Source organism: Balaenoptera physalus (genome assembly GCF_965194825.1).
Source record: "Balaenoptera physalus genome assembly, chromosome: 14".
Taxonomy (NCBI): domain Eukaryota; kingdom Metazoa; phylum Chordata; class Mammalia; order Artiodactyla; family Balaenopteridae; genus Balaenoptera; species Balaenoptera physalus.
Window position 1 is genome coordinate 52,529,629 of NC_138893.1, and position 14,596 is coordinate 52,544,224.

The following is a 14,596-nucleotide window of genomic DNA, read 5'->3' on the forward strand; positions in this document are numbered from 1 at the left end:
TTGCTAGTATATAGCAATCAAATTGATTTTTGTATGTTGACCTTATATCTAGTGATCTTGCTAAATACACTTAATTCTAATAGTTTGTAGATTCTTTTGGATTTTCTACATACACGATAATATTATCAGCAAATAATGACAGTTTTATTTCTCCTATTCTGATTATTACTCATCTTTGATTGGGGCCATCTCTCTCCTGAAGAAGTATGTTTATGGGAGTGATCTACCATTCCTATTGGGATTCGTTGTTCATACCTCCTTCTGCCAAGTTCATAGTTCCTTTGCTCTGGAAGTATGCTCCTTCCTCTGTTCTCTGCATCCCAGGCGTCAGTGTAGCTCACAGTAAATTCCTTTAGATCTAGACTCTGTTAATATCTGGTAAACTCACCCTTCCCATTATCATCACCAGTCTCTTTTGGCTAGAAGCACGTGTGGTAAACAATAAAAATGAGAAGTCAGCATGGTTTATTATTCACTCAGTCTTTTCTGGTTAGGGAGCTAAGTCCCTAGTAGGAACAGTCTCCACTTCTCTGGTGGCCCACCTGTGCCCTTAGATTTCTTAGTGCTCACAAGAATGTACTTTCAAGACTGTGACTTTATTCTACCTCAAGCAAACCAGCCTAACGTTTGTAAGGATGCTAATTATGGTGTATGGTACTAATGATGAATTACTGTGGTTGTTTCCTTGTTTCGTTGATTATGGGCCTTTTTCTTTCTTTCTTTTTTTTTTTTGTTTAAAGATGAAAGTTACTTTAATTTATTTTTTTAAATTTATTTATTTTTGGCTGTGTTGGGTCTTTGTTTCTGTGCGAGGGCTTTCTCTAGTTGTGGCAAGCGGGGGCCACTCTTCATCGCGGTGCGCGGGCCTCTCACTGTCACGGCCTCTCTTGTTGCGGAGCACAGGCTCCAGATGCGCAGGCTCAGCAGCTGTGGCTCACGGGCCTGGTTGCTCCGTGGCATGTGGGATCTTCCCAGACCAGGTCTCGAACCCGTGTCCCCTGCATTGGCAGGCAGATTCTCAACCACTGCGCCACCAGGGAAGCCCGGGCCTTTTTCTTAATGCTGCTTTTCACTCTGTTTTTGTTGGTGGTTTTTGAAGGAGGGTAATGAAGTTAAAATGCCTTTATTACATCATCTACAACCAGATGTCCCCTTCACTTTTCCCTCTTCACATTTTTAAAAACTAAAATTTATAGTTTTTTATTATAAACTTTATAGAAGCTCATTGTAGAAAGTATAGAAAATAAATGGAAATGCACAGAAGAATCGTTAAGAACAGAATAATAAGGACTTATTTGCCTGAGGCTAGAGCAGCAAAGACTGGTATAACTGCAAGACAAGAGGTGTTAATGGACAAAAGAATCCCTTAGAGAGCTAGACTGTGCCAAAATATACAGCCCTCAAAGGGGAGTTTAGTTAGACAAGTCCACAGGACAAGCCGGGTGTGCAAACATAAACAGCCCTCGGAGGAGAGATCTGGGCAGGCAAACACAGACAAGGCCCTGCAGGAAAGGGGAAGCTGCAGAAAAGGTACAACGTGCAAACAGCATCGCTCAGAGGGGAGACATAAAGGGTGGAATCCCAGGCATTAGAGGTGCTGGAAGTCTTATTAAGTTACATTCCATTCCCTGGGGCTAATGCTGCATCCTTCCTAAAGAGTCATTTAATGCATTTTGCTAAATGGCTCAAGAGGGGCATGACGTCCCCAGAGAAGACAGAGCTGGGAGGGACCTCAGGGAGAGTTTAGGCCAATACCTTGTAAAGCGTGGTCCATGTGCCACTACTGGCATAAGAAGTTATTTTAATGGTACACAGTTTTTTTTATTTTTATAGTTTTATTTATTTTAATTTGTGTTAGAAACAAAGTATAGCTAATACAATGAAACCACAATTTCACAGATATCCTTATTTAGGATAAGGCTAAAGTTGGTAGTAATGTTAGGCCTGGGTTGATTTAAGGATAACTAATAAACAAATAAAGCACAGGTATTGTGCAGATATTGCAAAAATCAAGATGGTCTGGGAAATACTGAGCTAGAGCAACCCCCTCATCTCAACTGTGAGGAAACTAAGCCAGAGAAGAGACAAGGCAGAACCAAGACAAACACTCAAGTTTCTTAATTCCCAGACCAGTGTGCCTTCTTTTGCAACTGACAAGATTTCCTAGTTAATTTAAGATAATTCAAAATTGGAAGAGTTGCTAGGTATTCAACTTACCCTTCTGCCTACTATTTACCCTTATGATACTTGTTTAACTATAAACAAACTCTCTGTCTTTATGTAGTCATTGATTGAATAAACATTACAAAGCATTGTGGGGAGTAATATAAGAAATACTGAGATAGGAAGATGGGGTTCCTGACCACAAAGAATGTAATTTTATGGGGAATTAGATGGTTAAGTAAAAATAATTATTCAAGATACAATAGAATAAGTGTAGATACAGCAATACAAGAAAAGAGTTGTAGAAGAACAGAGGAAGAGGCAGTTACTTCCAGGTGGAAACTGAGAGACTTCATGAAGTAGGTGCTACTTAAGTTAGGCTTGGCCTGATGAATGGATTTCAATGGGCAAAAAGGAGGGAGAGGATCTCAAATAGATGTTTGTACATCCGTCCATGTTCATAGCAGCATTATTCACAATAGCTAAAATGTGGAGGTGACCCAAATGTGCATTGACAAATGAGTGGATAAACAAAATGTGGTACATGCATACTATGGACTATTATTCAGCCTTTAAAAGGAAGGAAATTCTGACACATGCTACAACATGGATGTTGAGGACATTATGCTAAGTGAAATAAGCCAGTCACGAAAGGACAAATATTGTATGAATCCACTCATATGAGGAAGTACTTTGAGAAGTCAAAATCATAGAGACAGAAAGTAGATGGTGGTTGCCAGGGTCTGGGGGAAGAGGCAAATGGGGAGTTATTGTTTAATGTGTATAACATTTCCATTTTACAGAATACAAAGTGTTCTACAGATGGATGGTGGTGATGATTGCACAATTTGAATGTACATAGTACCACAGAATTATACATTTGAAAACGGTTAAGATAGTTAATTTTATGTTCTATGTATGTTACCGCAACAAGAAAAGAATTGGAGAAAAAAAAAAGAAGGAAGTAAGAAAATCCCAGGCTTAAGTAAAGAGCAGGAACAATGTCTGCAAGATGCCTGAGTACATGGTGAGTTTGGGAGGCCTATGTAGAGGAGTCAGTGTGTAGGACGTTCTGAGAGGTAAGACTTGAAGGACAGGATGAGTCTGAGTCTTGGTGGGCATTGGTTGCAGTGCCAAGAAATTTGAATTCTACTCTGTAGATGATGAGACAAGGTAAATGGGACTGAGGAGTCACATATTCTCATAGTGACCATTACATGCCTATATCCCCATTTGCTTAACACTAAGAGTACCGGAAGTACCTGAATCTTTGGTGAGTTCTGAGGAGGACGGAGCACTAATGAACAAAGTCATGATGCCCAATTGTACTATAAAAAGAAACAGGGGCTAGAGGACCGACTAGACAGACACATAGTTGGCTGTCCACCTGGACGAAAGGAGTTTCAGTGGGACTGAAAAGCAACTCCTCAACTAGCACAGGAAGAGCCACAGAGAGAAACAAAATAGCAATCATTGTGAGGACAAGTAAGTTCCTCCTTTCTGTTGTGACGCTAGAGAGGCTTCAGCAACCTAAGGCCTTGGGAAAGAAGGAAGGCTAATGACTTCATGCTGTCTGAGGATCCAGAAGGTAAGAGGTGAAATCAAGGCTTGAGCAATGGGATGGCAGGGCTAGGAGTGGTAGAGAGAAGGCTGGTAGAAAGATCAGCTGGAACAGACCAAGAGAATTTACCCAGCCATTGCCAAAGCTTGAAGTTTGCTCTGTGCAACGGGTAGGTTTGGGGGAGAGGTGAGCCCTTTACTTCACTTAAGGATGCATGTCTGAGCATGTAATTGACCCCTGGGGATCCTGGGAGACTGAACACACAGGTAAGGGCCATCCAAAGTCCCACATTTCAAAAAGGAAAGGAATAAAGCTTCATTAACAGAAAGAACAGACAATGCAAATTGAGATCACTCAGAAAGAATAAGCATCTACTACAATTACATAATTAATCATTAATATCTGTGTGAACATTGTACTCTGTTCTCAATATAACTTTGTGGTAAGATTTCTGGTCCTATCTTTTAAATTCCTAGGAATGACAAGAATATGTTTTCTTGAAATAGTTCATATAATCAGCTACCTGTGGAATTCATGTGACAGATGCTTTGAATCAGGTGCAATGTTAGTAATCTGCAAATAAGTGCGTTTATGCATGTCAAATTAAGGGATGGGAACAGTGATGAGGCTAATTGCAAAATATCAGAAATTCTAAAAATATTGATATCCTGCTTTGTAATCCAGTTTAATTCAAGTATTTTTATTGTTGTCCTGCAGGCAGAACCGTTTAGTGTGTCCTTAGAGAAACTAAAAGGAGAATCAGGGTTTTCTTCATCCTTGGGGACCTCACAGTCTAGTAGTCAACAGACATCTCTAATATAGGAAAACTAAAATAAATGTTATAGGGGAAGCTCATCTAGTATGTCTTGAAGGTTCAAAGAAGAGAGATCATACTCCTTATATCTCATAAAATCTGGATGCTGTCAATTGAGAGACACACCACTATTTTATGCCCCACTAAGAAAAAAAGAATTCTGATAATTAAATTAATTAAATTACGACATGTCATTGATTTTAAGAGGCATTCCTTTTCAGGAGATGTTAAATCACTTTAGAATTGATGAAATGTGGTCATTGAAGAATTCTGACAGGTTGAAATAAGAGAAAAAGCCCACCAAGCAGGGGTTCTTCTGTTTTTTTTATATTACATACTTTCTTTGATCATTCACATGACTTCAATCACTCCCTATAGGATCATAACTCACAAATATTCATCTTCTGCCAGAATTTCTCCCCTTAAATGCAGATCCTTATATCCAACTTTATTTCATTCATTTATTTAACACTCATGTAGTAGTACCTATCATGTGCCAAGCAGCATTCACATTTATACTGTGTCATAAAAACTCTATGAATAAGAATTATTATTATTATCCCCATTATAGAAGTTAAGTAACTTGCCCAAAGTCATACAGCTAGTAAGTGGCAGAAATAGAAAAAATGGACATGAGAGACATTGCAAATCCATAGAATTTAAATCTACAATACTTGTCAGCTGAGTGAGGATGGAAGCTGAGAGAGAAGGAAGGTTTTAAAAGGGGATAACAGGAAAAATCACTGTCATAGTTCAGGCTGCTATAACAAAATGCCACAGACTAGGTGGCTTAAACAACAGAAATTTGTTTCTCACAGTTCCGGAGCCTGAGAAGTCCAACATCAAGATGCCAGCAGAACCAGTTCCTGGCGAGAGCCCTCTTCTTGGCTTGTAGACGGCTGCCCTCTCACTGTGTCCTCACATTGGTGGAGAGAGAAGGAGCTCTGGTCTCTCTTCCTCTTCTTTTAAGGACACTAATCCCATCATGGGGCCCCACTCTCATGACTTTCATCTAAATCTAATTACCTCCCAATGGCCCCATCTCCAAATACCATCACGTTGGGGGCTTAGGGCTTCAACATATTAATCTGAGGGGGACATAAACATTCAGTTCATAACAATTATCAACAGGGATAAGGAGGTCAAATAAGAAAATTTCCCTTGGAAGGAAAATATTTAAACTGGACAAGTTGAGTTCTTAAGTGCTACAAGAAATGCAGGTGCAAATATCCTCTACTCAGTTGGAAACACTAGTGTGTAGATTTTGGCAGATATTGGGCCAGGGGTATTGATTTGGGAGTGTGGGAGTAGATGATATTGCTGGCAGAAACAAGCTAAGGACAACTTGAGAAAACTCCACATCTAAGAGAGATAGAAGAGAAGGCTCATTCTGAGGTAGGAAGAGTACTGAAACCGTAGAAAGTCTCAGAAGGCAAAGAAGAGAGTTTCAAGAAGGAGGAGGTTGTTGGTCAATGTTAAATTGACGGTGTTAAATGCAGAGGTGGAGAAGAATGACTAAGTGAAACCCTCACATTAGGTAATGAGAATCTCACTGGTGATGAGAAAGAGCCCTGGCTTCAGATGGATTAGATGGAAACTAGTGGGTAGGTGATTTTAAAAGGAAGCAGGAGTTGCAGACATTTTTTCAAGAAGTTTGTCCATGCTGTGAGGAAGAGTCACAGTCCTATAGCAGGAGTGAGGAAACATGTTTTTAAAATGAAATTTTGATGTAGTGGGGGAATTGACTTAATGGAAATAAGTCAAGATATAAGATGCACATAATTAGAGGAGTTGAATTCTGAAGGAAGCCAGAGGAAAGGGAGATCCTTAACAAGGAGGACACTTCATTCTCTGCAATGGAGGAGTAATAATAATAACAGTATTATTATTTTGAACTTTAGCTAAGTATCAAGAATTATTCTAAGAAGTTTATAAGTGTTTAATCTTATCTAAAATTCTGTGAGGTAAGCACTATTATTTTCCTCATTTTACAAATGAAAAATTTGAGGCTTAGAGTTTTAAACAACTTTTCTGAGGTCTCAAAGCCCGTAAGTGGTATATGCAAGATTTAATTCCAAGTAACTTGATTCCAGAATCTCCAGCCTAAACCAGCACACTGTAAGATAATAAAGATTTTGAGGTTGCTAGAATGGAAGTTTAGGATACTTGTGTCAGATGGCCTAAAACTATGTAGTAAAATAGAACTTGAGGCCATCTGCTGCAGTTGGGCGAAAGAAGGTAAGGTTGGGGGCCTCTGTGGGAACAGAGATAACTTGGGAATCTACTGTAAGGAATTCAACAGAGAGCTATCAAGAGACGAATAACAAGATTCATATCCTTCTTACCTGCCATAGTGAGAGAAGTGATTATCACAGGACAATTAATGTGTTTATTTTTCTTGACCCTTCCAAGATGTATCCAGATGCTAAAGTACTTGATCGTAGAATTAAGGGTGGGGGAATGGGCCTAATGTCTTAGCTTCTCAGTGTGCTAAACAGGATTCCGACAGTGGTAGGCCCATATCAGTGTGCAAAGGAGCTCTTGGACCCCCTTAACTGAAGGTTAAAAATAGTAAGTATCCATCTCTGAATCTCTGAATTTCTACAGGAAGATAGAGGGGAAAGGGATTTGTCCACCCATTGTCAACAATATATTTTTTGTTGACACTGTTCACTAAGTCAGAGAATCAAGATAATGGCAAAAGTTTTATAAGAGCTATTAGATGTGAGTAATATATCTTTCTTCTCTGTGGCATTAATGCTTTGTCTTATAGAATGTATAACTTTCATTACATTATACTTTTTTGTGGGAATTTTGTGTCCCCCTATGAGACCATCAGCTTTGGAAGGCAGGGACTATGTGTTGTCCATATCTGTATTTCCAGTGCCTAGATTCTCATAAGTGCATAATAAGTCTTTAAATTGAATTACTGTAGGGGAGAAAGACCTCTTGCCCTACTTCTTGGAAATTATGTCTGGTTCAAATAGTTCTGAACTTAAATGAATTCTTGGACATGGACATGTCAGTTTCAATATCCTCACTTTAGTTATTATTTAAGTAATCTGCAGAGACAGTTGCAATGTTTCAGTAAATATAATGCTTCTGTATGGTTCAGAATTTGACACATGCAGCATATTTCAGGGGAGTAAAGTTCAACTTCGAAAAACTAAATTTTAGCAATTAAACCCTGCTGTAGCAGTATAAGGATATTCTAATGTTAAAGCCTTTTAAATTATGAAAAGTAGAAAACTATTTTCCAACTGTAATGACTCTAAACATTTATACCACACTAAATTATTACATTGAAACACTTTTTTAAAGTATATGAAGGGAATTAATAAAAAATTCTCTAAGTAGTCATCTGATACTAAATAAGGATTATTTCTAAAAGAGTAGCTATTCCTCTTCTTCACATTGTTCTTGCTTCTCCTTTATAATTTGATTCAGTTTATGTTACAGTCCTTAAGTCTATACAACCTTAAATTTAATTATCCTGATATTTCCTTTTTACATCTAGAATCCAATTATATCATGGTGGATGTGTTTGAAATGGCTGTGCATTTCAAACTTGCTGTTTCCTAACTGGATTATAAGTCTTAATGAGCTATGCTTTAGTTGCATTTGTTTACTTAATTTTCTTGCCGTTTAACTTTTGCTCCATCTTGCAAACTATATTTTCAGAGAGAAAACATTATCTATTTAAGTTATTTATGTGCTTTTGAAGGAATTTATGTTTTATATCATTGTTTTATTGCTCCAAGATCCTTTGGACTCTGTTCTCTATTCATGTAGTCTAAAAAGATTCTTTTGCTTTCTTCATATGCTCTTGATTTCCTCAAAAATGTGTTTAAGGCACACTTGTAAATGGTTTTAGAGAATGGTCAAGCCAACCATAATTGCATTTGGCCCACTCCGTCTTCATCATGGTCCAGTGATGGTCAAGGTCACAAGCCCTTTACCACATGGGCCAGTTTATATCGCACCATTTACAGCTCACAGCCCTTGCTCATGACCTTGTTCAAAATTCACACAAATGTATATTTTTAGGCAGAAGAGAAACTAGGGGAAAACATATGTATGAATAAATCCAAATCCAACCCACTGCTTAAAAAATGGTTCAATTATGTGCTCTACCATTGATGGCCTATTCAAGCAAAAAATTTATTCATTTATTCAACAAAAAATTATTAACTTCTTTCTATATTTCCATGTACTCTTTTAGCTACTGGAGATACACAGGGAACAAAAGGGACTATTCTAGCCCTCATGGAATTTTTATAGCCCCCTCCCACTGTATATAATAAACATGATAACTAAGTAAGATATATAGCATGTAACATGATTTCTAAAGAAAGTAAGTAAGATGGTTAGAAAGTGCTAGTGAGAAAGGTAAAATTTTACAGAGTGGCATCTCTGCGAATATCTTTTGGACACCTGCTCTGTTCCATGCATTTGGTGAAGAGGCAGACACAGTTCCTGCCTTCAGGGAGCTAACAGTCCAGTAGGTATGACAGATATTGAACAAGAAATTACAGTCTGATAAGTGTCCTAAAAGGGGAGAGTACAGCTAGTTATTATAAGGGATGCCAACCTGAGGGTCAGGGGAAATCCATTTGAAGAAGTGGCATTTAAAAAGAAACCTAGTGGGCTTCCCTGGTGGCGCAGTGGTTGGGAATCCGCCTGCCAATGCAGGGGACACGGGTTCGAGCCCTGGTCTGGGAGGATCCCACGTGCCGCGGAGCAACTGGGCCCGTGGGCCACAGCTGCTGAGCCTGCGCGTCTGGAGCCTGTGCTCCGTAACAAGAGAGGCCGCGACGGTGAGGGGCCCGCGCACCACAATGAAGAGTGGCCCCCGCTTGCCGCAACTAGAGGAAGCCCCCGCACAGAAACAAAGACCCAACACAGCCAGAAATTAAATAAATAAATAAATAAATAATTAAAAAAAAAAAAAAAAAAAGAAACCTAGTGGATGAGGGGTTAGCTAGGTGATAAGAAGGGCAACATTCCAGGTAAATCAGTAGGGTCACCTTGAAAAGCCCAGTCAAAATTATAGAATCATAGAATTCAGGGGGCCCTTAGATATCACTCTCTCCAAATTCTTTATTTCATGCATGGGAAAACTAAGCCCTAGGAAGATCCAGTTATTTACCCAAGTTATGCAATGAGTTAGGGACAGGATTAGGACTAAAACCCAAACCCCCAGAAGGAAAGCTCCACAGAAAAGGGATTTTCATCTGTTTTCTTCACTACTACATTCCTAGTACTTAGAACAGTAAACATTTCATTGAATTAAAGAACCAATGAGTTGCCTGATTGGTTTATCAGTGTTGTTTTTTTTCCCACTCTATCATAAAGCTCATACATAATGCTGTACTAGGCCCATAAGGCTGAGTGTGATGCATGAAGTTAAACAGATATATTTCCTGTCCTCCAGTAGCTTGTCGTATTAGACAACAGGTGTCAACCTTTTTGATCTCGGGTTCCCTGTACACTCTTAAAAATAATTGAAGAACCTAAAGATATGTGGGTTAAATCTATCAATATTTACCTTGCAGAAATTAAAAATGAGAAAAAAATTTAAGTATTTATGTATTAATTCATTCAAAGATAATAATATGGCTTCCCTGGTGGCGCAGTGGTTAAGAATCCACCTGCCAATGCAGGGGACACGGGTTCGAGCCCTAGTCCAGGAAGATCCGACATGCCATGGAGCAGCTAAGCCCGTGAGCAACAATTACTGAGCCTGCGCTCTAGAGCCCGCAAGCCACAACTACTGAGCCCGCGTGCCACAACTACTGAAGCCCGTGTACATACAGCCCGTGCTCCGCAACAAGAGGAGCCACGGCGATGAGAAGCTTGTGCACCGCAATGAAGAGTAGCCCCCGCTCGCTGCAACTAGAGAAAGCCCGCGTGCAGCAACGAAGACCCAACACAGCCAAAAATAAATAAATAAAAATATATAAATTTTAAAAATAATAATAATAAATTCCATTATATGTTAATATAAATAACACATCTTATGAAAAATAGCTCTATTTTCCAAAACAAAAAAGTAATTAATGAGAGGAGTGGCGTTGTTTTACATTTTTGCCTATCTCTTCCTGTCTGGTTTAAGAGAAGATAGCTGAATTTTCATCTGCTTCTGCATCCAGTTTTTTTGCCATATGTTGTTTTGGTTGAACCATATGAAGAAAATCTGTACTTACACAGACATGTAGTTGGAAAAGGGAGGGTTATTTAATAGGCTTTTCAAGTAATTCAGATATTCCTGTTTGATACTATATCAATTAGCAGTGATTTTTCAAAGGTTAATTGCAATGTGGAATCCACACCTCACCAATGAACTTTTTAATACTCTGTTGCATTAAAATCCATTAGTCTGTCTTGTAATTCAAATGGATCTTTTACTCATACATGATTTTGTAACATCATTCATTGGTCATTTGGAAAATATTGGTTCACTGAGCTATATGGATCGTCCAAATATTTCTTTATTGAATTATACAATATCCAAAAATCACTTTGTTGATATCTCTACCAATCTCATCAGGAAACTCTTTAATTAGTGGGAAGTTGTCACACTCACAGAGATAGATTGAACTTTTCTACAATTCTGATTTTCACTTGAAAGCTCAGATTTTTATTTTTGGCAACAAGGGCTGTCAGTCATTTTCCTTGAAGTGACAGACTCAACTTCATTCATTTTGGAGAAAATGTCTGTTAAAATACCCAAGTCTGAATAATCATAGTTTGTCTCTTAATCATTCATTCAAGCAAAAATTATGTTCCATGAAAAAAGCAGTTAGTTTAGCTAGGAGTCAATCACATTAACTCTTCTCCTTGAGCTCTTCTCCTTGTGCTTTGGTACACAGTAGAAGTACTTTATGCGTACTTATTTCGTCATATGGGATATTTTAAAAAGACATGCATTTAAGGGTCAAGAATTAATAAATTTTTTTTACTGCTTCTTCAAGAACATCCTTAAGTGAAACTGATTTTGTTGTTATTGTTGTTCACTGCGAGTGTGTGGTGGTGAAGAATACGACTGCTAGTACAGTTTGGTGGCACTGCCTTGATTTGTGCCAAGGCTCTAGTAGTTCTACCCTCTGTTGCTTTTCCACCATCAATCCAAATGCAACATAGTGAATGAGGCAAGTAATGTCTTAGTATTGCAGAAATAGTTTTGACTTCACAGACCCCATGAAAGGGTCTTGGATCCCTTGGGGTTTGCAGACCATCCTTTGAAATCTGTTGAATTAGACGATCCCTAACCGTTCTTCTAGTGTCTCTGTATCAGTAGTTCTATAAAATTGAAATTCTTGATTTTTTTTCAACATTTTAAACTTTTTATTCATGTTAACATTTCTGATTGGCACTTAGATTAGTGCTTTACCTTCTCATTGAAGTTTTCCATGCGCATATCTTACTTCTTTTCTATGCTCCTTTACTGTGTGACATTTGCTTCATACAAGTCATTACTGATGTGGTTAAATTAAATGTGCCTTCCAGCTGATCCTTTCAGACTCCTTTTTAATTGCATCCTTAGTGCTATTTGCTCATCCCCATTTTTTCTCACTCAGCCTTGAAAACCTAGAACCTTGGAACTATGAAATTGGAAAGCTTCTCCAAAGCAGAGCCAGAACTGATATAGGCAAAAAAAGATGGGACGGAATTTTGGAGGTTCTGAGAGCAATCTCCTTATAACTCTTTAGGCAGAGGAAAGTGAACCTGGCAATGGTTTCATCAGCACATATTTTGATTTCACTGATCTGGAATGTGACACTGACATTGGAATTTGTTAAAAAGCTTTCCAGATGATTCTACCCTATGCAGTCAGGGTTAAGAACAGATGAGGAAACTGAGGCTTATCAGTGTTTAAGTGGCTTATTCCAGTTAATACAACTGTCAGGGTGGAGGATGAAATCCAGGTTTCATACTCCTCCACTCAAGGTCTTTGCTGCCATAAAGCCTCCTCTTAAAGATGTAGTGAGACTTCAAGGGTCCAGGGAGAATTGTGGAAGGCAGAGCTAAAAAATATGTGCTTAACAGTGGGTAAAACCAGGAATGAATATGGAGGTTAAAAGAGAGAGAAGAGGCAAAGAGCTTAGGGCAAAGTGCCAAGAAACTGAAAGAAGCAGATGTGTGGGAGACAGAGAAGAAAAGAGAAGGAAGTGGAGGGAAAGAGTAAAGAAGGGAGGTATGGAACAGACAGAGCCGGGATCAAAGAAAGAAAGAGAGTGGTGACAAGAAAAAGGGAGGTGGAAACGCTGCTGAAGTAGAATGCCACCTACACTCTTCTAAAAATATGAGTAAAATGTTAAAAGTAGGATCACATATCTTTCTTAACATGCCTTTTAAGGATGGGTAAGCACCATGCCGTGCACTTAGCAGACTGTTAAATATTGTGGAGTTGATTTGTTGATAAAAGGGTTGGACAAGAGAGGGCCATCAATTTCCTGAGCCTAATATTAAGCAATCACTTATTGCTTTCCCTATGTAATGAGTGAGTAATTCTAGAGAGCAATATTCTAGTTCTCTGTTTGGTGCTGCTACTAGAGAGCCACTCTATGTCGCTTCCCAACAATGGACAATTTAGACAAGATATGTCAAAATACTTGGCATTTCATAAGAAACCATCTGCTGTGGTCCCACCAATGTCTTCGCTATCCCCAGAAATGGGTATGCTCACTCCCTTCACTTGCATTCCTGAAAAGCCTGCCCAAACTTTTCACTTCTTCCATTAAGCTAAACCAAGCAGTTCTCTAGAGATTAATGCATGTCCTTTATTGGGAAACACTGATGCAAGATCAGAAACCATCTTAATTAAGGTCAATTGTTCTCAGTCTTGGCTACACATTTAGGATCACCTGGGGAATTTTTAAAAATTCCGATTCCTAGGCAACATTCTAGACCAATTAAATCAGGGAGCAACGAGTAAGACCCATTTATCAGCATTTTTTTAAACTCCCCAGATGATTCTAGTTTACAGCCAAGGTTCAGAACCTGGGCCTTCTTAATGAGATATACTGGGGGACATTACAGAGACCTAGAGAATAAACAGTCTGCCTTGTTCGCTCCCAGCTGCCCCAAGAAGCAAACGTAAAATTGGAATAAATACATTCCCAAATCTACTAGTAATATTAGGCAAACCAAGTTTCAGGAAACTTCATGACTGTCAGGACCCACAGGAAGATGATGAAAGCCCCATGGAGGAGAAGGCTGATGGTAGATGCTTCACTTTGAGACACCATTCTTTCCTAGCTTCTTGCCTACCTCTCTGGCAATATTTCATTTCCCTTTGCAAGCTCTTCTTCCTCTATTCATCCTATAAACATCAATATTCTTTAGGGTTCTTTCCTTCTCTTACTTCTTTTCTTATTCTACACATACCCTATGTAAGCTCATCCACTCACGTAGCTCCAATTATCATCCATTCATTGCTCATTCATAAATGCACATGTCTAGCCCATTTCTCTCTCCTAACTTTGAGCTTCCTACTGGATATATCTGATTGGATGCTTCACAGGCATGTCTAAATGTAAACTCAACATCTCAGCTCCCCTACCTCTCCACTCCCGTGCTGTAAGTTTGAATGTCCTCCTGTGCCACATCTAAAGGAATGGCACCAACACCCACCCAATTGCTAGAAATGAGCTAGAAATCTTGACTTCGCCCTTCATCTCACTCCCAAAGTCTTCTTAATTTGTCTGTCTTTCTGCTGTGCCTCTCTTCAATCTATTTTCTATAGTGCAATCAAAGCTATTATCTAAAACACAATGTCTGTTAAAACTTTCTTAAAAACCCTTTAACTCATTGCCTCGGGAATAAAATTCAGATTCATTAAAGTGGTGCCCAGGGACCCACATGATGTGGTCTCTACTCATACCTCTATTCCCATCAACTGCCATTATTTTTCTTGCCCTCTGTGCTCCAGCCAAATTGAATTACCTTTAGTTCCTTGAATGTTGTATTTCTCATCTCTGGGTAAACTCTATCATGTTCATTGCTGCAATCCCAGTGCCTCCCACAGTACCTGGTACAAAGTAAGCACCCAAGGA

The 14,596-nt window shown here is 38.9% G+C and overlaps 1 protein-coding gene and 1 long non-coding RNA gene across 8 annotated transcripts in view; one reads left to right on the forward strand and one right to left on the reverse strand.

The window, feature by feature from the left end:
* Positions 1-14,596, forward strand: part of HPSE2 (heparanase 2 (inactive)) — a gene marked incomplete at its 5' end in the record, with an annotated part of 626,538 nt that overhangs the window by 542,690 nt on the left and 69,252 nt on the right. The gene's annotated exons all lie outside the window — the stretch shown is intronic.
* On the reverse strand, positions 702-13,493 carry LOC309643068. Its single transcript, XR_014253531.1, has 2 exons — positions 9,501-13,493; positions 702-9,178 (listed from the first exon to the last, which is right to left on the reverse strand). It is a non-coding gene; the product is annotated as an uncharacterized lncRNA (long non-coding RNA).